Source organism: Lichenostomus cassidix, chromosome 8, assembly GCF_008360975.1.
Source record: "Lichenostomus cassidix isolate B80296 chromosome 8, HeHo_3.0, whole genome shotgun sequence".
NCBI lineage: Eukaryota > Metazoa > Chordata > Aves > Passeriformes > Meliphagidae > Lichenostomus > Lichenostomus cassidix.
The window spans coordinates 20,926,905-20,950,543 of NC_139489.1; the positions used below are offsets into that span (position 1 = coordinate 20,926,905).

The 23,639-nt window shown below is 37.6% G+C and overlaps 1 long non-coding RNA gene across 1 annotated transcript in view; it reads left to right on the plus strand.

The window, feature by feature from the left end:
• LOC146434025 (uncharacterized) overlaps positions 1-23,639 on the plus strand; it is a 79,987-nt gene that overhangs the window by 40,876 nt on the left and 15,472 nt on the right. Inside the window, exons 2-4 of the long non-coding RNA XR_014853798.1 lie at positions 4,752-4,835; positions 21,319-21,374; positions 22,593-22,905. This is a non-coding gene — a long non-coding RNA (uncharacterized LOC146434025). The remainder of the gene's footprint in view (positions 1-4,751; positions 4,836-21,318; positions 21,375-22,592; positions 22,906-23,639) is intronic.

Genomic DNA, 23,639 nt, shown 5'->3' on the forward strand with positions numbered 1-23,639 from the left:
CAAAGTGCTGTGTATTGTTAAGAGTTTCAGTAACTGTCCATGGACTGTCTTTGCTGTAAATGAATGTTTTTGAATAACACCAGTAATCTGAAGGTAATGAAAGCAGTTTATGCAAGGTACAATAAACAGCCATTGTTGTGTCTACAGAACATTACTTTATGCTACTGTGAAGATGATGTCTTTTTAGTCTTCTAGCTGTTTTGAAAAAAAATAAAAATTCAGAGGCCACTAGTCTGAAAGAAACAAGGACAAGATAATAACTAGAGACGCAATTAATCCCTGTGCTTTGGAATAGGACAGATTGTTATAACAATCACAGAGAAAGCTGTACAGAGGTTACAGGAAGGCAAGTTAATGTAATGCTTGAAAAAGGGAACAAAGAGTGTTAGAAAGACCTAAATTACACGAGCAAAGAAATGAAAATACAGCTTAATAAGAAACAAATGTTGCATGCTGTGTATTAACAGTGAAACGCTTGCAGAAAATATGGAAAAGTCTTTGTTTACTCAACCCTGACTCATGGGCAAAGGTTTACATAAACTGTATTCTCTCCTGAACACAAGTATGTGGGAAGTCCTGTGGGGATGGGTAGTCAATAGGGCTTCTCACTCACTTGAAATCAGACAAATGTTTGGATTCAGTGACTCAGGGTAAAAACTTGGTTGCATAATTGTCAGCAAAAAGCTCCCATTTTATCACTGGGACCAAAATCCCACTAACGCATCAGGCTCTCCAGCTCTGTTGCCAGCACTGGCTTCTAAATGAGCAGGAGAGAGCTGGTAGCCAGGATCCATGGCTGGATCTGAGCCCCTGCTCCTGTATGTCAGCGTACATTGCTGTGTGGTTTCCCAAGCTGCTTCTGGGGCTCTCTTGCACTCCCTGACAGGAATGAGCTTTTGTCTTAGGTGCAAAGGAGGAAATGTTAGCAATAAAAGTCCCCATTAATGAATATACAGAGCAGATCCTGCTTTCAGTCCTGCCCTTTCAACCTCACAGAAGTTGAGGCTGTCTTGACTCTTGTCAGGGTTCTTTCAAGCCTGCCTTGCCTCTAGAAAATGCAGAGAGCCTTTGGGAGGCTAAGGGCCAGGACCAAGAAAGCAGAGGTTTATATAGGGGGACGTCAGAGAGGGGAAGAGAAAATGCACCTAGAAAGGACCACAGTGGGTGATGTAAACCCTTATTACAGTCTATAGCGATTTAATGGCAGTCAGAATAAATAAATAGCTGAGGTGAAACTAAGAGGCAACTGACCGACTCCGAATGGGAAGTAAATTGCAGTTGACCTATTGCATCACTAAATTACCCTCCTCAAGGGGAAGGGATAAAAGTTACATGATTTTTTTTTGTCCTGCTTTAAAGAAAGTTTTAATAATTCAAAGAAATGTCTAATGTTGGTAAATGTGCATGGTAATGACTTGATGGATTGAATTCATTCCCCTCTTTGTGTGCTGACATCCTTCTTGCTGCACAGGGAGATTCTACAGATGTACAGAAATGTTGCACAGGATGGGATGTTTCTTTATGGCATTTCCGTGTGCTTTAAATCTCTGAAGAGTTTTCTGTGTGTGTGTTTTATATTGAGTCATTAAGTACAAAAACAAACTTATTCACAAGCTAGCTTTGATCTAGGCTTCCTGTGATTTATCTGAGCTGCCTATAGCATGCACTGAAATCCTACCTGATTGTTATTAGCTCCCCAAATATTTATATCGCTCCAGATAATCAATGCTTATCACAGTCAATACAGATGGTACAAGTTCCTCAAAGAAAGGCACTGTCAGCATAATAGCATTTTAATTATTGCAGCATATGTTTTCAAATAAGTCTTTTCTTTCCAGTATCAATTAGAGTAACTATACATATCTTATTAATAGATGATGTTAAAAATATTGTACATGTAAATTACAGCTTTTCCCACTAAGTGTAAGAAGCAATAATGCAATGTCTTGGAGGTATTAATGTTCTCTTAATTTAAATCATGTTGCTAGTGCTGTTTTCTGATTTCATTCCCTTGCGTTTGCACTCTCTACAGGATGTTTTTCATTCAGCTGCTGTGTAAAACAAATTTGCTTGTGGGGATTTGGTGATATAAAGTATCTGACTGGCACCAGTGCATTAGTTATTCTACATGTAACTGAAAACATAAAGTCAATATTTGGAGAAGTAGAGATAGCAGCATCTACTGGTTCAGAAGATGCAGATGACATGTTTTTTGTTATCAAGTGTGTTGTAAGTTCATGGGGAAGTTCAATGGAGAACACGCTGAGCCCTTCTGTGCCTCAGCTTCCCAACTTTGTGGAGCCTCTCACTCCCTGCACCATTTTGAAGTTCTCCAAAAAGAAGTGAAATGCTTCTTTCTTTTTTTCTTTTTTTTTTTAAGAGATTTCAGAGAAAAGTGTATTAGTAACTTTGTAAGGAAGACTGAACATTCCTCTTTCTCTCAACAGAATCTAGTCTAGGAACAGCACAAAAATACTTCTGTAGGCAGCACAGTCATGCTTTGAAAAGGGGAATTACTTTTTATCTCTATAAAAATACTTGCTGCTCATGCAAGATATTAGGGAATCAGTTCTGAATCAGAATTCTGATTCTGTCTTCTGGATAGACACAAATCAGAAGACAGATATGCAAATTGGTGTGAGGATTTTTCATGCCTTAACTACCTAAAATTTTGATTCTCTTCTCTCTCCTAAAAACAATAAAACACTAAATGTTGAAAATATTTTTGAAGTGGTTGAACACACTGTTCTTTTATTACTGTTCTTATGCCATGAATCTGTAATTTTTTGTCTCTGATGTATACAGAATATACACACTCATACATATATGCACACATAGGCAGACATACAAATGTCTGCTGAAATTCTTGGTACTTCCAGCTCACAATGAGTACAATACTCAAAGTTTTTCCTGAAAATCCTTGTTCCTGGGATCACTAGATTGGTTCAAAATTCCAGCTTCTGTTCAAAACGCAGACTTTCTGGAACCTCAAAATCACCGGAAAATCTGGACCTTTCAGGACTGACTCAAAAAGCTAAAATGTAACACTAGTAAGTTATCAGTATATTTAGAAGGAGAGAATAATTTGGATAAACACTTACTTGAAAGTTTATAATCTATCTGAGTCTTCTGCTATTTTTTTTTGCAGGCTTACAGACTTGCCATTTTACAAATTGTGCAATGTAGTCATTGTAAGTTTCCAAAGCATATATTTCTAGTTGTATTATCTATGATAAGCATGTTTCTTCTGGTAGAAGATATCTTCTATGTCATCTTTGTTGTTACTTACTAGAAGCATGGTGTTACTTAGATTAGAGAAGACCTGTAAGGTCATTGAGTTCAACCATAAATTAAAATTTGTATGACTGTTTGTTTTTTTTTTGAAAGAACATTTAACTTTTCTGTTGGTTTTTTTTTGTTAGTTTTTTTAATTTTTTTTACTTTCCAAATTCAAAGTGATGGTTTGAGCTCACTTATTAGGTGTTATAAAATCACTGACCACCATATCAAGATTGCAAAATAAAAAGCAGGCTAAAGTTAAATTGTTTTAATTCAGAATTGAACGTAAACTCTTATTCCTAGAAAACAATTGTACATATGTGGGTAATTTTCAATGCAGTGGATAAGCTTTCTATCCTATCATAATTCATTTGATTGTTTCTGTACAACAACTCTGCTGGAGGATTCTGATAAGTCTGATACTTATGCTGTGTGAGTGTCTTGTTCATGCACAAACAGCACCAATTCAGGGTAACAACCTGTGGGAGCAAAGCATTACCTGCTAACCTGCAAACAGAAATAGAAAATTGGATAAAAAAGGACCTGTAGGTAATGCAAATTCCCTTTTAGGATTAAGAAAATAGTCACCGGAAATAGCTGGGCTGAGCATATTCTTCCTCTGTTGATTTCTATAAGTGTATGAATTGTTACCTTTACACCATTGACATATAGAGAAAGAGTTTTAATGCAGACAGTTAAATTCATGGTCACAACCCTTATGTTGATGTGCAGGGGGTACTTGGGAACTGTGTCCTTGTGAGCTGATGCTGTTGCATTGGTGTCTGAGGACAAAAATATCAGCAGATTCAGTGCCACTGAACTTGCACTCACTAGAAGGGCAGTAGATTAAAAGTTGATCCACTGTTTTCCTTCAGCATAGATTGGGTCTCTTCAAGTAAAGTTTCAGGTCACTTCTGGGGCATCATCACAGGTAAATGAGCACTGTGTTTATTAGTCCCTCTGGTAGATAAGAAGGTTTCAGTTTTAATGATTGCAAGATCAAATATTTGACAAAAAGTGAAAAGCAAAGACCGGAGGTATATATTCTGAAGTGAAAGAGGGAGGAGAATAATGAGGTTGAAAAGCATAAACCACAGATTGGTTGGTGGAAAAGAATGCTACAAAGGTCTCTGTGTGAATCTTCGGTTCCTGGAGTTTCTGCCAATTCCTTTTATTACTATTTCAAGTAACCAGGTACATATGGCATGTTTGTAAGTAAAGCAGTCAATGAAGTTAGTTACACCTCTGCATTTATTACCCTACCCCTGAGTATTATTAACTTTTACATTCCCCATAAAATATAATTTATCACTTAAATAATTTGCTTTGTGTCAGGGTTCAGTGTGCTCCAGTGCTTTCCTGCTCATTAAATGAGATATTTTTACTTAATGAGCCCAGAATGTCCTTTGCATTTAACATTAGAATTGATTTCAAACACTCCATTTTTCTAACATATTTGTATGTAATTTCAGAATGTGGACTTCATTCCACAGTCTTACTCTGAAGAAAAAAGAGCTACAAAGAATAATGATCCGTGAATTCTGGAGAGGAGCACAGTAAGTGTGGGTGAATATTTAAAAAACCCCTATTATCTACCTGCACTTTGCATTCTTTCATCTCATTTGAAAGTCTGAGTTACTATTTGAGCCTGATGCTGCACTTATTACATACATAACACTCCATTAGGAAGGTATTTTTAGAAGGGACTGCAATATATGGACTTCCATGAAATTAACAGCATTTAAAAATAACCCCACCCTTAGATGTATGTGTGTGATACCCTGATTCATGTAACAGACAGCTAGTTTTTCAAATGTTCGTTCATACATTAAATATATATCCATCGGATAAATAAATATTGTAGAGCTCTAGCAATGTGCACCTAATGGGGATCTGGCTCATCTCTTTGCAATTGCAAAGATCACAAAGAATTGCAAATAATCACTTTGCAATTATTTAATAAAATCTGAATAGAGAAGCCCTCTGTTATGCAGTAAATCATTTGCTCATAATAATCACTGGAACCAAAACCCAGCCCAAACCTCTGAGCTATCTTAGCAATTCCAGGATAAACACTGTAGTGCCACACTTTAAATGGAATTTTGCCACCAGCTAGATCTCAAGGAGTCAATGAGTAGAATATGATGGATTCACAAGTGGGTGTTCATTTGAGACCATTATAACAAATGTAGCCATCTGTGCATCAGCTGTACATTACTGACACGCAGGGTGCAAGTCTGATCAGTCAGGTGCTCAGCATCCATGGCAATGTGCATGGCATGAAACACTCAATAAAGGATAGTAAAGCTGAAATTTAATCCCATAAAAATGCTAATGGTGTAATATGGATTTTTTTTTCCTTCTGAATGAAAAAATACTAATTCGGGAAAAAAGCAAAAAATATATTTGTATTTAACTGAACTTAAAGGGTTTTTTTTCAAAGTATATATAGTGTAATAAATGTCATATGCATATTTTCCCATTGCTTCCTTGTCTCACCTGGTCAAGAGCTTAGGCCTCTCTTGCTGTTTGCTCCTCTGGACCAGGTTCCTTGGCTGATCTCCTTTTCTTACAAGGCATGTGCAGTCATTTCACTGCTGTGGGTCAGCTGGATGTGGTGGAAGTGTTTATTGTGGGATGTGCCATGGTTACCGTGGCACACAGTGGGCAAAGGCGCACGAGCAGGAATGTGTAGGCAATCTGGCAATCTGTGCCTTGGTGTAGCAGTTCAGTAGCCTTCCTCGACATATCAGCATGTTTGCCAAGGGAAGTCTCAAAATTCTCATTAGACTGACACTGCCAGCTTATTTGAAAAAACGTTTTTAAAATAGTGAAATAATGTTTCATGAGCCTGGGTCATACCTTGTAGGTCAAAGAGAAAAAGAACATTTCCCTACTGGTGGCCACAGGAGCTAACAGTAGCGTGATTATCCATACAAGTGTAGGAAATGTGAGATCTTCACCTTTGCCATATAGGGAGAGAAAAATGAATGAAACATTGGAATTAACTGCTGATTATAGTATAGTGAGGGGGGAACACACCCAGGTTATTTATTAACACCAACTTATCATTGAAAAGGCCACTAAGTAACATAATAGCTCTGATAAAGACTGGGGAAACAATGTCATCAAATATGTAAAGTGTAAGGGAATCCGTACTTTTCTCTTGCTGTTACCCATCAAGAGAGTGCATCAGATAACCCTAGGAAATCAGTTTATTTTGCTTTCAGTCCTTCATCAGTTTGTCTGTTTGAGCTGCAGACAGTTAAGGTTGGTACACTCAAGCTGAATATGCTTTTTTTCCATGTTTTTCACTGTAAAATGAAGTGTGTTGAGGTTTTTGTTTTGTTTTGTGCTTTGTTTTATTTGGCTTTGTTCCCTCCCATTTCCCCTTGCCCCCCCTCCCCCCAAAAAAAAAAAAGAAAAAAGAAAAGCTATCATTTGCTCTGGGGAAATACTGAAATATCACTTTATATACTGAAGTCTGTAATATTGTAGCATATTTATATGGTCTGATGAGATCTTAAAGGATAAGGGACTTTTTTCCCCCTTCTGATTCTACAATAGCAATAGACCTGCCCTTCATTTCCCTACAATTTTAAGGATAGATGTGAGATATTTTAAATTTCATTTGAATTACTTTTCTAGACAATAATTATCATTGCCTGTTATGTTTTAAATTCTAATTTCAATGAATTTATTTTTAAAATGAAAAGTAAGTGATTTCAGTAAAATCTCAGTAAGATATCAAAAGAATTTTTTAAATACATCTTTTTCTGCACTATGATTGTTTAGTTGCTCTCGATGAATCATAGTTTGGTTGTTGTATCACAAAAGTACTGGGGATGTCTCAGTGTATGCAGAAATGAAAATGTGATGCACCTGCTTGAGAAATTTCTATGATGGGTCAGCAAGGTTTTGAGAGAGGGGCTTTCTGGGTTGCTGAGTTAGAGTCAAGACTGGAGCTATCATAGCTGCAAAACCTGAGCTTTCCCCCCTTTAGCCTGTACCACTCCTAGAAATACATTTACATTTTAAGAAAATTCAGGCAGATTATAGAGGAGTCACACCTATAATTTCCTCTGTATTCCTATAATTGGCAGTTTGCACTTTATGACTGTGTGCACAGTTGATCTTGCCATTGGTATTAGGAAATAATTATTTTTATCAGGGAATGCCAAGGCTGTTTTTTGGTTGCTGTTGTTTCAGTTGATGGTGTGATCCTAAGCCTGGGGAAGAGCACAGTTTGTTGTGGAAAGTCTGTGGCAAACACTCGCACATGAGGTATTGCAGGGCACTGGCACTAGTGGAAAGGGACTAACAGGTGCCTGCAGCCCAGCTGAGGGTATTCATATGGAGCACCTCAAGAAAGTGAGGAGCACAGCAACGTAACATGGTATCCTGATTTTTCTCTGACATTTGAGAGCCCTTGTCTGAGACTAGAAATGGTTGAAGAGGGAATTAATGTCAGATGGATACAAGTGTCCTTTAAGGGATAATACATTGCTCCACTTGGCTTGTATCAAAGGATCCAGTATATGCATCTGTAGGCAACAAATTTTACTTAGACTTTTATGTATTTTTGAAAATCAACTATTTGTAATTGAGAAATAATCTATGCAGTTTCAAGAGAGGGTGAGATAATGGTGCTTATCAGATTCCTTTTGGGAATGGCAGTAAGTATTTTATAGCTAGTTTCAGTTAACATAAACTTTCCATAAATCAGATACATAACTTTTTACACATGTAGACTAAGGCCAAAGGTTCTCTTCACTCTTTGAGAGCACTGACATTAAATTTTTTATTAGTACCCATGATGAATAATGCACTTGACTTCAGTTTTGATAGTACTATTGAGAGAAACTACTACATATTTCTTACTGAAGTACTAAATAGCCAGCTTTAATGCTGAAGAAAAGTTTATTTTTCTTTTAAATTAATTACTTCTTTGCTCAGTTTAAGTTACCTCCTGATGTCTGCAGCCTTTCTTGCAGGACAGGTCTCTGTTGCTACCATGATGTTGTGTGTGTGACCATGGCTGGCTTTCATGTTGTTCCTTTGTGTCTTGGGGCTGTGTGGTTTGCTGTACTAAGGGGTCTTGGATCTAATCTTGCCACTGACATCCACTTTGCCAGTGGTGTGTATACTTGCAGAGGTCTAGAAACTCTTGAAGAAAAATGTAAATTGCTGTTCTTAAATCTAAACACACAGATTTTCTTAGTTCATACTATTGGCCACTGTGCCTGAGTTCATCTAGAGTTATTTGGGCACCCTCCTGCTTTTACAGCTTAGATTTTTCACACTTTTCTATTTGAGTCTTGTAATGCTTTGACTTCTCTGCTATGTTTGGGATGCTCCCATATTGTTTTCAATTTGGCTGGAGTAGCTTAGCTTGCTTGCAAAATCCCAGGCTTTATTTTAGACCTTTTATATGCTCTTTCCAAGTGTTCTATACCAAATCCAAAACAACTTCCAGCTTTCTACCAGGAAGCTAACACTTTCCTCCATGTTGTGATGTTTATTGTAGTTCAGATCAGTTAAAGGCTTCTCTGTGTTTTCTCTCTCCTTTTCTACTGCTAGCTTGAAATAAAATTCCTTGGATCTTTTTTCATGGGAGTATTTTATATGTAGCCCGATCCAAACCTCCTTCTAAGCACTACTGCAAGTCTTAAATGAACTTTAAATTAAATAGTTGCTGAAAGTTGTGAGTGGTAAGGGTAGATTTCTTACCATCCTGTGTTTCCTGGGAAGTTAAACTGTAGTAAGAAATGCTAAGCAGTATAGAACTTTCACCAGAGCTTCTGAATTTTCTGAACTGTCATCTGAAAATTGTAATTTGAAGAAAAAAAAGTCTCTGTAAATGAAACTGGTTCTGACGTTCATGAGTCTTGAAACTTAGCTAGTCTGCAAGAGTCTCCTTCTTTAATGTGTTAAGCACACAAATGATTCCATGAGGAAAATGGGCTTCAATCTCATTAGTCATCGTCCTGTATTAATGGAACTGGTTCACTCATATTTTATTCATTAAATAATATTTGTCAATGTTTGTTTCTATTTTAAACTCTTACTGTAAAAGAGAGCATTATCACCTCAAAGTATTTGTTTCCTAGAGTGAATGCCAATACTATCCAGTCACGCCGTGACTGGATAATTCTCCTAATTATGCTGAGGGTTTCTTTCCTAACAGCATTTATTTTCAGGTGTCAACAATACTTCAGTTAAATGTAGTGTAAAGTGCACTTATTTAGCAAACTTGTCCTTCAGAAAAGGGTTTTTTTGTCTTTAAAACACCACTAGATTGTTTCTTTCTGTCAGCGTGTGATACAATAGAAATCTTAAATCAATAACACTTCTTATTCCTATGCAATTGATGCATAACATCCTTCTTCACACAGAGGTTTAATGTGTTGTAAATTAATTATCTGGAATGCGTAGAGGGTCAATGGACCTTGGTATGACCGGGATGTAATGTTAAAGTGTTCCATTTTCTTCCAGCTCTGCTCAGCTCTTGCCGACTCCTCTCTCTGTGTCAGCTATGCCATCTTCTGCACTTTGGTCCCTTAAGTGTTGTTAATGCCCCTTGAGGGCTTGATCGATAGGAAAAATTTGCTTTACCATAAATTTGCCCAACAATTTTCTTTCTTCTGGAGTGTCTTTCTTAACTGTACTTGTATAAACTATTCTTACAGAAGTTTAAAATAATAGGCTTATTTTAAATCATAATGAAATTGCAGAGATTCTGCATAAGCAGATGCAGATGTAATTTTTGGCTTTTAGCGACCTCAAAATTAATCAACTATGCTTCCAGTTTGTGTCAGGAGGAGTTTTGCCTTACTGTATCTACACATCAAACCACATAGATGAATAAAACTGTTATTAACTGTGAAGAAATGCTGAGGGAGAGATTCTCAACCATGAAGAGTGCAATTAAAACATGCATTCACTGGGTTTAAAGTAGCCAATTTCCTTTAAAAATCAGAGAGGCCACCTCTATTACTTTTTTTTTGAAGCCAGCTTGGCTATTAGTTGCTAGGGTAACAAGATCCAAGATAGTAAGTCCTGTCCAGGCAGCACAATGTTATGGGGTGTCTAAGACGAACGCGATGTAAAGCTGGTAGGAAAATTCAATTACTGATTAGTTTAATTTTTATTTTTCAGTCTTTTTACTACAAGAATGGTCAAAATATATATTAATTTGTAATTAAAAAGGTGCTGGTGTATTTTAATTGTCTGAGTAACAGCTGACACTAAACTATTAAAGCAGAAAATACTTTAAATCTTAATAAAAAAAAGAAAGATGCTACTTAAAACTCCTGGCATGTTGGTGGGATCAATTTAATGTCCTGTGCTGTGTCAATGTCACTTTCATAAACTTTTGCTGAAGTGCTTTTCCTACTGTATGTTGAATGATGTTGTCAGGACTGTGAGTCGGGGGTACGGTGGATTTGAGTCTACTTTACTTCCCTTGATGAAAAGGTCACTGCCACTTGTAAATCTGTTTTACTCCCTGCACAGTTGTTAGTGTCAAAGTCTGTCAGCTCTGTGGGATGTTAAAATTATACAACTGTGGTAGGAACAAGGATCACAAATTCCCAAGTGGTACATCCCAAGAAAAAGTCTCTGATCTTTGTGTAAGAGTTCTGTGAAAAGTTTTTCATTCAGGATTTTCAGCTCACTTTGGCTTGATTGCAGAAATAAACAAAATTTCTCTTTCATTCCTCCCATCTGGTGAGCCTTCCCCACCGATAGCTCATCACAGGGCCACTTAATGTCTGTAGCTCATGATTGCAAGTGAAAAAATCTCTGCTTTATTTTTTAAGGCTGCAAGGGCTCCAGCTAAAGCACAATTAAAACCTGGCCTGTGTTGTGTTATGTGATTATGTTTTGACAAATCATCACCGTAGATCAGCTTCACAATTATTCGTGAATTATTTGGGAAATACCAGGAATAAACAAGAAGTAAAACAACTGGCCAATTTAGGGGAGGACACCTGACCTCCAAACCAAGCTTCCAACCAGTGTAAGAAATGCAAATGATAAAAACCTCCAAAAACCTAAACTCTCTCTTCCCTTACTCATAGTATCATATGAACTGTTCTGTGCATAGGCAAAAAAAGTTTTTTACTCAGCACTTTCCCCATGTGAGTTGTCATACTTTGCTAGTGAACTGCAGCAAATGCAGTGGCAGCTAAACCAGCTGGAGTGCCAAGAGCAGCCGTGTCCTCTGAGCTTGATTGATTACGACATGGCGTTTGCGAAGTTTTATGCTCTGGCTGTGCAGGAGATGGACGCAAAGTTCTTTGCATGTGAAGTATGGCCAAAGCTTTTAGGTGGTCAATTGCCTGCTTAATCCAAAGGCCTCTGCTAAGACAGAGTCAAGCTTTTCATACCGTGAGGTATTTCCATATGACCTTGCAACTAAATTGATTTTTGAACTGAGTGGAGTAGTTTGCCGCTGAGGAGACAGAATGGGACCCGAAAGGGGCAAACACTGAATCTTTTTGGCTTGACTTTCAGTCAAGGTAACTCACTGGGGTCCTGAAGGTGATGCAAGTAAACATCTGCCAAGTGAATCTTTGTGTCAAGGCAGCCATTGTGGGCAAACTGGGGTAGGCAGCCATGGGTAAACATATATCAGTGTGCCAAGTAACCATCAGCGTGACAGGGAAGAGGACATTCTATGATCCTGATTTCCTTTTGCCTTAATTTTGACTGGAAAATTCTCTTTATGTGCTGCTGAATCTGATCTAGGAGCTGTCTTGCGCACTCATTTCAGTGATATGGAAGCAGAATCCTTCATATGAAGTTTTTCTTACTGTCTGTTAAAGATTTGAATGATAGGTAAGCAAACAACAACAACAACAAAAAAAAGAAAATAAGCTGAAGCTTTAATTACTCTGAGGAAAATCATTGCCATCTCTATTAATCACTACCTTGGTTTTATAGATATCTTTCAAAATGTCATCCAATTTGCCTTTAAGATCACAAACACTTCTGCTTCATTCTCCTTCCCTGCCTCCTGAGAGATTTACAGCAAAAAATTTCACCTTTTCCCTGTCTTATCAGATTAATTTCTACTGTTTGAAATTGCCAAAATCCAAATGGCAGATATTTGTCCTTACATAACTGGAAAGCTGAATAGATGCCTGTTGTATCAGTGCCTGTGTTTGCTGAAGACTCACAATGTTAGACAGAGGGCATGCTGAGGAATGTAAACAAACATCCACCTTATCAGGACTTTTACCACTGAGAAATAGAGAAAAACATTTTTCTCCTACCCTCTGCCCTCCATTATCCCTCCAATTCTCTAGACTTTGCTCAATCTTTTTGTGGTTTCTAATTTTCAGTTTCTCTAGGCACAGGCAAACGAAGTACAATTAAGACCTCTTGGAATGATTCTTTTAAGCAGAAAGAGTGGTTCCACACTCTCAGGTCTGTACATGCTAGTATAAAGGGTATCGGGTATATAGCTACTTTTGCACTCTGAAATAAAATTAAGGAATGTGCGTATGCTAATGTATCTACATACGTCTTGGGGATATTTTTATTCTTTATAAAAAGAGATTTTCAAAACCAGATGTATTTATATTTCAAGACAAAAATCAGATATCTGTTTATGATAATAAATAAATCTAGAATAATCAGATTTTCTTGGAGCAGTCTTCTACATATATTTCTAGGCAAAAAGGGAATAGAACCTAGAGCAAAGACTCTGCCAGGGTTTTGTGAGCTTTGGAAAAGTTACTTACTGGTCAAGCCTCCCGACTGAATATTTGAGATGATTTACAGACAAAATAATATTTAAGGCCTTGCGTGGCACTTCCGGCCTTTCCAAGGGAAAAGGGCTGCCTACAGGTACAAATGTTTGGTATAAATGATTTAACCTTTCCCTTAGTAAATTAATTTGAAATACTGAATTTTAAAGTTACTATAAAGCATTGTGGTCCTTGTGATAAAAGAGACAATACTTAAATACTCCTTATTCTTTGAGTATCATTTAGTCATTGTGAGCTTTAGAAAGATGATCTAAAATTGGCTTGTCAGATACCTGCACACAAGTGCCTCCCAGCTATTACTGGGCTTGTTGCTTAACCGTTGCCTTTCTTCAAATTTTTAATCATATTCTTACTGCTTCTTTTCATGGCTGACAAAATTACACCCCTTTGAACTTCCTAAATGTATGTCTTCTACATGTCAGGCTGCAGAGGTTTGGCTGTTTTCTCAGTTGGACATTGTTATGCATCCCTTCTTTTTGTTTTGTTTGGGTTTTTTTGTTTTTTTCCCCTAAATGCACTGGAACACCTTTTCACTTTCATCAGAGTTTTGCAGATCTCCTATCTGCTTGCACAGTCTGTGCCATCCAAGTCACAGCCTCTTCTCTTTCCTTCGTATTGCAAGAAGGCACTTTCTCCTTTTAATTTGCGTCCTTAAATCTTGCCCAGAAACGTTCCTTTCCCTCTTGGCTTACCAGGCAGTATTTTGGGATATTGTGTCAGATGTACTGCCAAACACTACCATTTTATTTTGTAGGTACAGTGACATGCTGGCAGAGCGCAGCGCAGTGCTGTGAGGTGGTTCTGTAGGTCCCAGCTGTGTGCAGGTGAAGGATGTCTCTTGTTTTGGACCCTAAGTGGCTCTTTTCTGATCCTGGGGAAAGACTTCCCTTTTTGCTTGCTTATATGGTCTAGTCTCCAGAATGAATGTTGCCTTAGCACAGCTGAATCATTCTCAAATTCTCTTCAGCTAATTGTTATTTTTTTTTGAGCATGAAGTAGTTTGATATGCGTGAGGGGAACCAGGCCAGGTATGAAGTGCTTTGCCCCAGTGCATGAGTTCATGTGAAGATTCCTTGTGTGAATTCTTACAGCAGCAGCCCAAAGAACTCCTTATTTTGTATGTCCAAGAATAAAGGACTAGATGGAGACATGAAAATTTGCAGTAAGTTTTGCAATATACGATCCAAAGTATCAATATGATGTTAGGCTAGAGGGCTGCAGGTTTTTTGAGAGAAACAGATGCATGAGATGTGCATCATGTTACCCAGTGGTAACACGGACAGCATTTTTTGAAAAAACTTCAGTTCAAAAATGTGGCTCAAGCAGAGGATGAAACTGAAGCCCCTGCTCAGCTGAGATGGGAGATTGTATTTGGGAAGAAGTGAATAAATACCCATGACAAATCTTCAGCTGCTCTAATTCATAATGGAAATTCATTCCCATAATGGAAGATCATTCATAAAAGATCATTACCCCAAACAGAGGCTCTCAGTGGCAATAGTAATTTAGTCTGGGAACAAGAATTATGTTGGTCAAATTACTAAAAAGGAGGAAGTTTATAAAGATTATCAATTTGTGACATGCTTTCTGCTCTGCAAAAACTTTTTACTGATACTTAAATTTGCAGAAGCATACAGTCTTTAAAAAACCCAAAGAATCACCGAAACGTGTAACACTTTAACCAGTCATTGAATTGTTTTTTCTGCAGAAATTTCGAAGGAAAAACAATTAAGAGCTGTTGTATGTATAAGTGCTAAATATGTGAAACATTCCCAGGCAGTGCCACATGACAGCAATCCTGTCCCTGGGGTCAGGCTGTTCACTGGTAATTTCAGTGTGAAGAATTTCTGGGACAGTGAACCTGCTGGGGGAAAACTGGTGAGCTGCCACTCCTAAACCAGGGCATACTGTGCTCATGTACTTGTTCATTGAAAAATCTGTGCAACAGATCCAGCTAAACTGTATTTGCTGCTAAGATACAGAGTAGAATAATTTTATAATCTGCTTCTTTTGGAATCATATTTCTAATTGCTTTAACATTTGCATTGTTTCAACTGGAAGTATTGTGTGTGCCCCCACAGGTTCAGTGGCATTCTGCATTATTTATACCTAATATTTGGTGTATCATTTTTAGTGCAAAAAGTCAGTGTCACAGAAATCCCTTTATACAGACCAAAAAAAGAAGAAAAACCTCTCAATTTCCATGCACTCACCTTCCACATTCAGTTATGATCTGGGTTGCCCCTGTTGTTGGTTAATGTATGAATAACAGCATGCATTTCCCACCTGCGATCAGATTTTACTGCAGGAATGAAGGAAGGTCAAGATAATATCTAATGTTTAGACAGCATGCTGGTAGTCAGCAGACTATTCTTAAATAATAGAAACAAATTAGCATTAAAAGCTCTCCACAACAAGATGTGCTAAAATAATACTGGATGCTCAGTGACCCGTGCAAACAAAATGTAATATGCTGCTTTCTAGTGCTTTCAGCCTTAGCTGCTGTAGTGTCAATTATGTCACTACAGCTTTTCAGAGGTAGAAGCAGCATGACTCAAGAAAATAAAACAAGAAAAAGAGAAGAAAAAACAAACAAAAATATACTCTGGATGCAAGAAGTGAGAGTGTTGCAAGAGGAGAATGTTTTGCTCCAGTGCCGAGTTTGAAGGGGCTGCCCTCTTTAGCACAATGGGAGCCAGCTTCCCTGCTGTGTTCTCTGAAGTGGCTCATTGCAGAGCAGTAATATTATATCTTAATAAGCATAACACTGCGAACTGAGGCATATTTTTAAGTCAGACACATGGGAGGGAAACATATCAGAGCAGAGCTGTGTTATTTTTAATGGAGCATGTGTTTGTCTTGTAAGTGTGTCAGAAGAAAAGGAACAGGTCTCGGGTTTCTTCTCACCATGTCTAATGTAGGATGGGCACTCCAACTGCCTCTCTAAGTGATATCAGTGGTCTTTGCTATTGCAAATGACACTGGATGGTCTGGTCTATGCTTGTACATCACATCCAATGACACTGAATACATGTTGTGTATATCAGTGTTCACGAAACATATCCTTCAGATGAAGATCTTTGAAAGTCACGGAGACCGAGAGAGCTTTCAGTAGATAAACAAGATTGTCATAAGAGACTGCCCTTTTCCCAGCTTTGCGTGAGTGTATGGTACAGATGATGGGGGACATGCTCTGCAGGAAAACATTTCCGTTTGAAAACATTCAACTGGAAAACAGATCTTGCAGTGTGGAATTGATAGCTGCCATGTGTCCCAGACTGCACTCCATGCCACTCACCTCGCATTCTTAACATCAAAACCAATATTAGAGTAAAAATGTTTGCAATGAAATTACTAAGGAAATTTTAGATTTCAATTAATATTGATAATGGTTTTTTAATAAGTCCTGGGTCAAGATGTATCATAAATCTATTTTCTGCAGCGCACAGAAAAGATATACTTATTCTGTCTTTGTGATATGACTGGATCTAGTCTTACATCCAGCAGCCAGCTGAGGCTGCTTGTCTATTATAGTCTCTTCCACCATTCCTGACAAATGAACAAATAACTAGATGCCCTGTGAAACATTTTAAATAGAACTGTCTCCTGAAAAAGCCGTTACTGACAGAGACAGGTTCGATCCAGATCAAGAGAACCTGCTGTGGAGTAGAGAAGATCAATACTGGTCACTGGCTTTTTTATTTCTGATTTTTTTTCTTTTTAACTGAGCAAAGGTAAAGATTATGATGAAAAAAGTAAAGCAGAAAACAAGCAATCTGTGAACTGAAGTGCATCCTTCTTATTAAACCTTATTGTGCTCTTAAAGCAGTAGCAGAAGCCGTTGCTATGAACTCTATAATGTAAGAGGCTTTCAAAAGAGCATTTAAAACTATGTATTAGCTAGAAAGCACTCTGCCCACAAATTCTGAAAGAGCTGGAAGTAACTTTTGAAAAGGAACCAATGTATTTCATGGCAGAGTAAATTAGCTTCTATTTTTTACTTTTGAAGTATTTGATCAAAATGCAGTACTGAACACCGTGTCTTAAATTAATTCTATTTAGAGTGCTTCTCTGCTGGTTACAACCTGGATCCTGAAGAACCAATTGCCCCCCTTCCCTGTTGTGTTCTTTGGCGTAGGCAGGAGAATTCCGTGTTTCCAAAGGCAGATGGAGGCGCTCAGGTCACGTTCTCTTGTTTGGAAACAAGACATGGGTTTGTGGGAGCTGGACAGATCAAACCCGTGATTGTTTTTATTTATTCTATTTAAACAGCATCATCGATTCTGACTTTGCTTAGCAATGAAAATGCTAATTAAGAGAAAAGTCACTAAGACCAAATGAGTCTAGCAGTGGAAAATTATAAAAAATTCAACAGGTTTTAGAAAACAAGGCTGGCATTATAGCAACAATATTCTTGATAGCCTTTGGCTAAATCCAGGAATTCAGTCTGCAATATAATCAATCCTCTACAATCCACAAGTATTAAATTCATCATTAGAATGTTGTTTTCTCCTTCCCAAACCTTCCATGTAACAAGGAGCTCAGTAAGATGAAAGGCATTTGTTACTGAGAACGGCCTTACGGAAAGCAAAAAGAGCAAATCTGGAAAACAGATTCATATTTTTCTGGAAATGGGTAGTATTCATAAAACATTTAGCAAGTTCAAGGTCAACTTGTTCTCCTTCTGTATACTATTCATAACAGGCATTTGACAACTCAGTGACAGTCAATCTAGCAGCTGAACTGAATATATTGGGCAATCCAGTTTAAATAAAAGCTAAATCTTCATTGTGAAATGACCACAACAAACCCAAGAACAAGAAGAGCAAAAGGCTTTCCTGTTTCTGAAATTTCAAATAAAATCAAGAAATAGAGTTACAAATGTGAGGAAATGGATCTAATTTTGATAAATAAGCAAATGTATGCATAAATGGCAAGAGATCAGAGGCCTTCACACCACAGTGGTGTTGTCTTCTTATTTAAGTGAAACAAAATAATGCTGAAAATTCCACAGATTTTTTTTCAGTATTGTATGTTTGCAGAATTACTTAATATGTATAAGATATTCACATTTTGCAGTTATAATTACTCTTAACTTGTCTTTTCAGTCCTCATACAAGACCACCCAGGAGTTTATTCCCAGTATTGACTGTTTCTGGATATGCTCTGGGATACAGAAAAAGGTATCCCCTAGTGGCTCTTGTCCTACTGGAAAGTGGGGAGATTACACTCATTGGATTGGAATAATGAGATTTTCATCTGACTTCAAAACCTGGTGAAAATAGCAGCTCAGGGAGCCCCAGAGACATATGTTTTGGAAATCCCAGGGATATTGAATTTTGTATCTGTGCAAATCCTGAGGTTGGGTCCATTTTTAATTCTAATATTTTTCTTTTTAGTTACTGTCAGTTGTGGACCTTGGAAAACTTACTTTTTGTCCATGTACATTCAAAACAAAAGGGATAAACATAACATATATCTATCTTCTATAAAAACATTTTCTAACTAAATAAAAATTAATCTTACATGGTGTATGTTGAAGACAGATGGTCCTAAACAACCAGTTTGTACCTTCCCTCTACCACTTCCAAATCGCACAGCTTTTTCCAACAGTGAAAGTGCATCATATCAGCAATTGCCTTTACTCTTTCAGTAAGACATACAATGAAAATCAACTAGCAATTGTTTTGTGGGTGGGTTCACAGATTAAAGATCAACTATAAATTGAGAGGAGTATCAAGTTCACAATACACTTTGTTCCTTTTTGGAAACCATTACCTGGTTTTGTTTTTAAAGCTGCCATGGGTTTTCAACAGGATTCTTGCTCTAAGCACTCAATATCTTTCATCAGCCAGCACCCACTGAATGACTACCAGGGATGTCAGTGTCAAATTCCTCTGCAGATGTCCAGCTGGACTCTCTACAGGGATTTAGCTGAAAGGACTTGCTGCAGGAATGATGTTACTAACAGTTCCACCTTCCCCACTCTGCATCTTTCAAATATCAGCTATAAAGATATTGAATATGCTCACTATTTAAAATTTTAGACCTCTTCCCCAGTTTTGTCAGGTATTTTAGAAGGCTTTCTGCCTACAATTATAATGTATGTCTGCAGTCCAGGAAGACAGCTGAAAGCACAATGACTCTTGCTCTATATTTGGAAACATCTGCTGTTTCATTTCCATGATGCACAGTGACGTGCAATTCTGAGAGGAAGAACAGTTCTGGCACAGGAGACATTGGTTTATGGTTAAATATTTTGATATGGAAATTGGGATTCCCTCTAATCTAACTCTCTGGCAGTACTCCTCCTTTGAGTAAAGGATGCTGAAATAGTTACTTATTGTTCCTCTGTTTGCTGTAGAAATAAATCCCACACCTAGTGAGGCAGCCCTTTCAGGTATCAGCAATCAGCTTCCTCCACATAATTTTGTCGTTGCTGAGAGAGAAGCATAGAGGCAATAAAGTGTGATAGGCAGTGAAAACAACTTAATTGACTTGGGAGAGGCTTTGGTTTGAGTGGTCTCTAGATTGAAGGTGAGGTGCTGAGGGTCTATGAGAAGATTTGCTTTACTATAAGTTCCATAAAGCAATTGTGCCAAAACTCCATCATATAAAAGCCTAGTTGCAGGTACAGGAGAAGTGCCCTTTGATGAGTTGAGAAAATCTGGTAAAATTCTCTTCATTATAGTGGTTTATTGTTTTTTAATAGTCCATCAAATAATTTCAGGGGAACATAGCTGTGTGAATAAACTTAGCAATGCTTTGTGGGGAGCTGAAACAAATTATAACACTTGGTGCTAGGGATAGTTTGACTCTTATTTCCGCTGACCTTTCCCTAGGTATTTCCATGGTGGTCACCTGGTAATCACTGTTAGCTCCAGGACATTGATCTGTGGTCTGACCCAGCACCATTACACCTGTGAATGTTTGTTCCAGATAAAACGCTGGAGTTAAACTCTGCATGGATTCAGAATCAGACCATGGGCTTTGTTCTTATCAATAATGATTATCAATGGAAAATTTAAATTAGAGGCAGGAGTGAGTATAGGGGCTCAGGAGACCTGAGGTAACACATCTGTGAAGTGCTGTTCATTTGGTATTCTTTGAGGCTCAGTATCTTCTGAGAGTGTCTGTCTACAAAAAGACTGTTAAGTGTACTGACAGAAATTTTGGAAAATGTTGAAAAATTTTATTTTTGAGAAGCCTTCATACAAATCTTATTTAAAATTCCCTCGTGCGTTCATTATGTAGGAACTTTGTTATATGCTTTCTTTTAAAGCAATATAATTCTATTGTCCAGGAATTCTCAGCTTTAAAAGACTGGGGCGCGAAGAGCTGCCTTATTTCTACAGAGAGAACAGACTTTTCTTTTCCTTCTTAAGTTAAGAACTTAGTGGAGTCTTTCTTCAGCAAAACTAAGAAGGTGCACGTTTTGATCTGACAGATTCAATTTGATTTGTCGAATTTTCTGAATCTCTGTGATCAAAGCTACAAAGATCAAACTATTCCATCACTTGACCTGAAAGTAATACAATAGTTTAATATAGCAAAAATATTTTGCCCTAAATGTTATGCTAAGGCTGTCTATCAATAATTCAGCTCTTATATAAAACATTCTTGCAAATAAGATATTGTACGTCAAGAACAAATTATTTGTGCAGATATATTTTCAAAGAATATCAGTATCTGTTTATGCCAGTGAAGAGTGAAAGAAACCTGAGGGTGAGAAATAGAACAAGACAAGGTTCAGTGAAATATGTGGGCTTGGATGGAAAAATTATGAACATTTGGAGCAATTGGGCCTATAGCATGGAATGTGTCTTAATAACTTTATTGCTTTGTTTTTTCCCTAATGTTTTAAACCAACTTTTAATAGATTAAAAAGTGACAAAAGACACTTTCATGGCAAAATAGCCTTAAGAACCCAAGAAATGTAAAATAAGTGCAGCATCTAATGATAAAATGGGCTGTTCTAAAGCAAGGCTCCCAACCTCTGAGTTGAAAGTGAAAAAAAAAAAAAAAACAATTATTACTTAAATCTCATTTAGGATATACAAAAGAATCAATACCTTAAAAAAAAAAATCTATGAATTTGCCCGGAGGTGAAATGCAAAGGTGTTGGGAAAAGCTTCTATTGTAAGATGACTATACTATAACCCTGTATTTCATAAAAAGAATACTCCATGATATTCTCTTTGCAAGTTTTTTCATGTCTGCTTACAATATTCAGAAACATTTTGCATCTTCACCTTCTAAACAGGCTGAAGAGGCACTGTCCAGGCAGGAGTGGCTGCTTACACCAGTGATTTGTAAGAGGTATGTTTGGGTTGGAGTGATAAAAGTTATGTCTCAACACTTGCAGCATTGCCATCCCACACTTCAATAAAATATGCTTTAAGTATCTAGAAATCATGATATTGATTTCAAAGCTATGAGTGTGCAGTTCCATGAGTACATTTGGTATGTTTGGCCTTCCTGACTTTGTTGGTTTAGAAGTCACTTCCTAAATTTTCCCCATAGTTATGAATAGGGTATTTTTAAAAAATGAGCACTGGATGATTTTACAGCCATTTGACTCTAGGAATTGATGCTTAAGTATGCCAGGAGAAATTCAGATACTACGGTAAGTAATGCTAAGTGTACTGTTTGCTCATATGATTTTAAATGCCATCCTGAAGGAGAAAGTTAAAAATACCTAAATTCTTCCTGCCAAGGATGTTTTTGTTTCTTAGAGAGATCAGCTGTGTCAGAATGAAATCTTCCCTCAGGCCTTTTTTTTTTTTTAACAGCCAGATCACTTTAACCACCAACTCTGGCAGTAACATTTTTTATATCTGTATAAGGAACAGTGAAGTTGAAACCTCCTGGAGAAGAAGCTATCAGAGTTGTGCTCTTGTCCTGCAGGGTTGTTTCAGTGGGGTTCTGACGCAGGTGTTTCTTCAGGTGGGGAAATGGAGAATTATCCTGGCTCCTGTAAGCCAGTACTGATAGTATGTCTTTTTATCCAGACTCATTTCTCTCTCTAGAGATCAGCAGCACTATTACTGATAACACAACTTTATATTGCTCTAGGCAGCTTGTCAACTTTACTGATCTTAACAATTATGAATGAAGATTTTCATGTGGGCAGGAGGCAAAAGGGAGTATCACCTGAAAGTTTCTGAAAAGGGAGAATTATGGGACTGGCCCATAAGTGAGAGATAATACGTGGTCTCCAAGGGCCCCATCAAACTTTTGTGAGAACCAGCCACAGAGCAAACAATCCCAGCACCAGATTGTTTCTCCAAAGAGAAATAATCAGTGTGTCAATGAAAATGTGCAGGCCAAATGTACCATTGAGTACAGATGAGCCCCCTTCTTATTCCAAATAATAATGGTATGTTTTCAGATTTATGGTGTTGCTCCTTTTCTTCTCCTGCTCCATCACTTTGCTCTTTCCCTCTCCTACCCTGATGGCAGATAATATATAACCCATAAGATATATTGGTGTGGGTATGATGCTGAGATGGGATTTTTGTTTCTTCATTCTTTTAGTAAGGGAAGCTGAACAGACACATATAGATGGATGGGTGAAGTGAAGTAGAATATTACTGAATAATCTTCAACCTTGAATGAGGAAAATGAGATACAGGATGCCTAATGTTTCATTGATATCCATGAAAAGAGACATGAAAACATCCAAACCTCTCTCAGTGGAAGAAAGTTAAGGGGACCACATGCCCAACCACTGCTCCAGTGAGAACAGTGACCCTGGCAGGACAACAGGGATCCCATCTGTGCACCTCTGCTTGTGTGGCCACAGGAAGAGGCTGTACCTGGTGCATCATGGAAAAGAAAATCATGTTTGGTGAGTTCTTACTGCAGTGCTTCCCTCTTATTTCTGGGCAGGAGGTAATATAGAACTCCATGTCTCTTAATTTCTGTAGTAATTTCATGATTATGTTTCCAAAAGAAAGGACGCCTTCTTATTTTCATAATTAACAGGAAATACATGTTATACATTAAATGTGACACAAGAGAGATGAATTATGCAGTAAATTCTGTGTGTGCTGATCAGCACAAAGCCCAAGGCACATTCAGCAGAGTTGCTGTGAAGATCTGTAATGAGTTTCAAGTACATCATTTCCTGATGGAGGATAAGAAAACATCCATCAATGCTAATTTTCCCACAGTTTTTAGCTTTTTATGAATACTTTACAGCTTACAAAAAAAGATGAATTTATAAAGTGCAACTTGAGGAAACTCTCTTAGTAATTAGAGAGTATTCCTAGCCAAAACTAATGAGGTCTGAACCTTAAACATGGGGATGGTTTGACAGTCCCAGCCTCTAACTTCTTCAAAAAGGTTAAATTAATTCCTCAAATCTGAACATAGATATTTTGTTTTCTGGTTGAACTCCAAACCAGGATTGTCACTGTGCCTTCAAAAAGGCAGAATTTTGGCGTTGGGGTAATTTCTGATTCTACAGCAGTGTTGTACAGGATTAGTTGGTCTGAAAAGGAAACTGCAATGAGATTGGAGCATCTTTACACCAAGCTGAAGGACTCTGTGAAGTAATGCTGACTTTGTAGTGGAGCACAT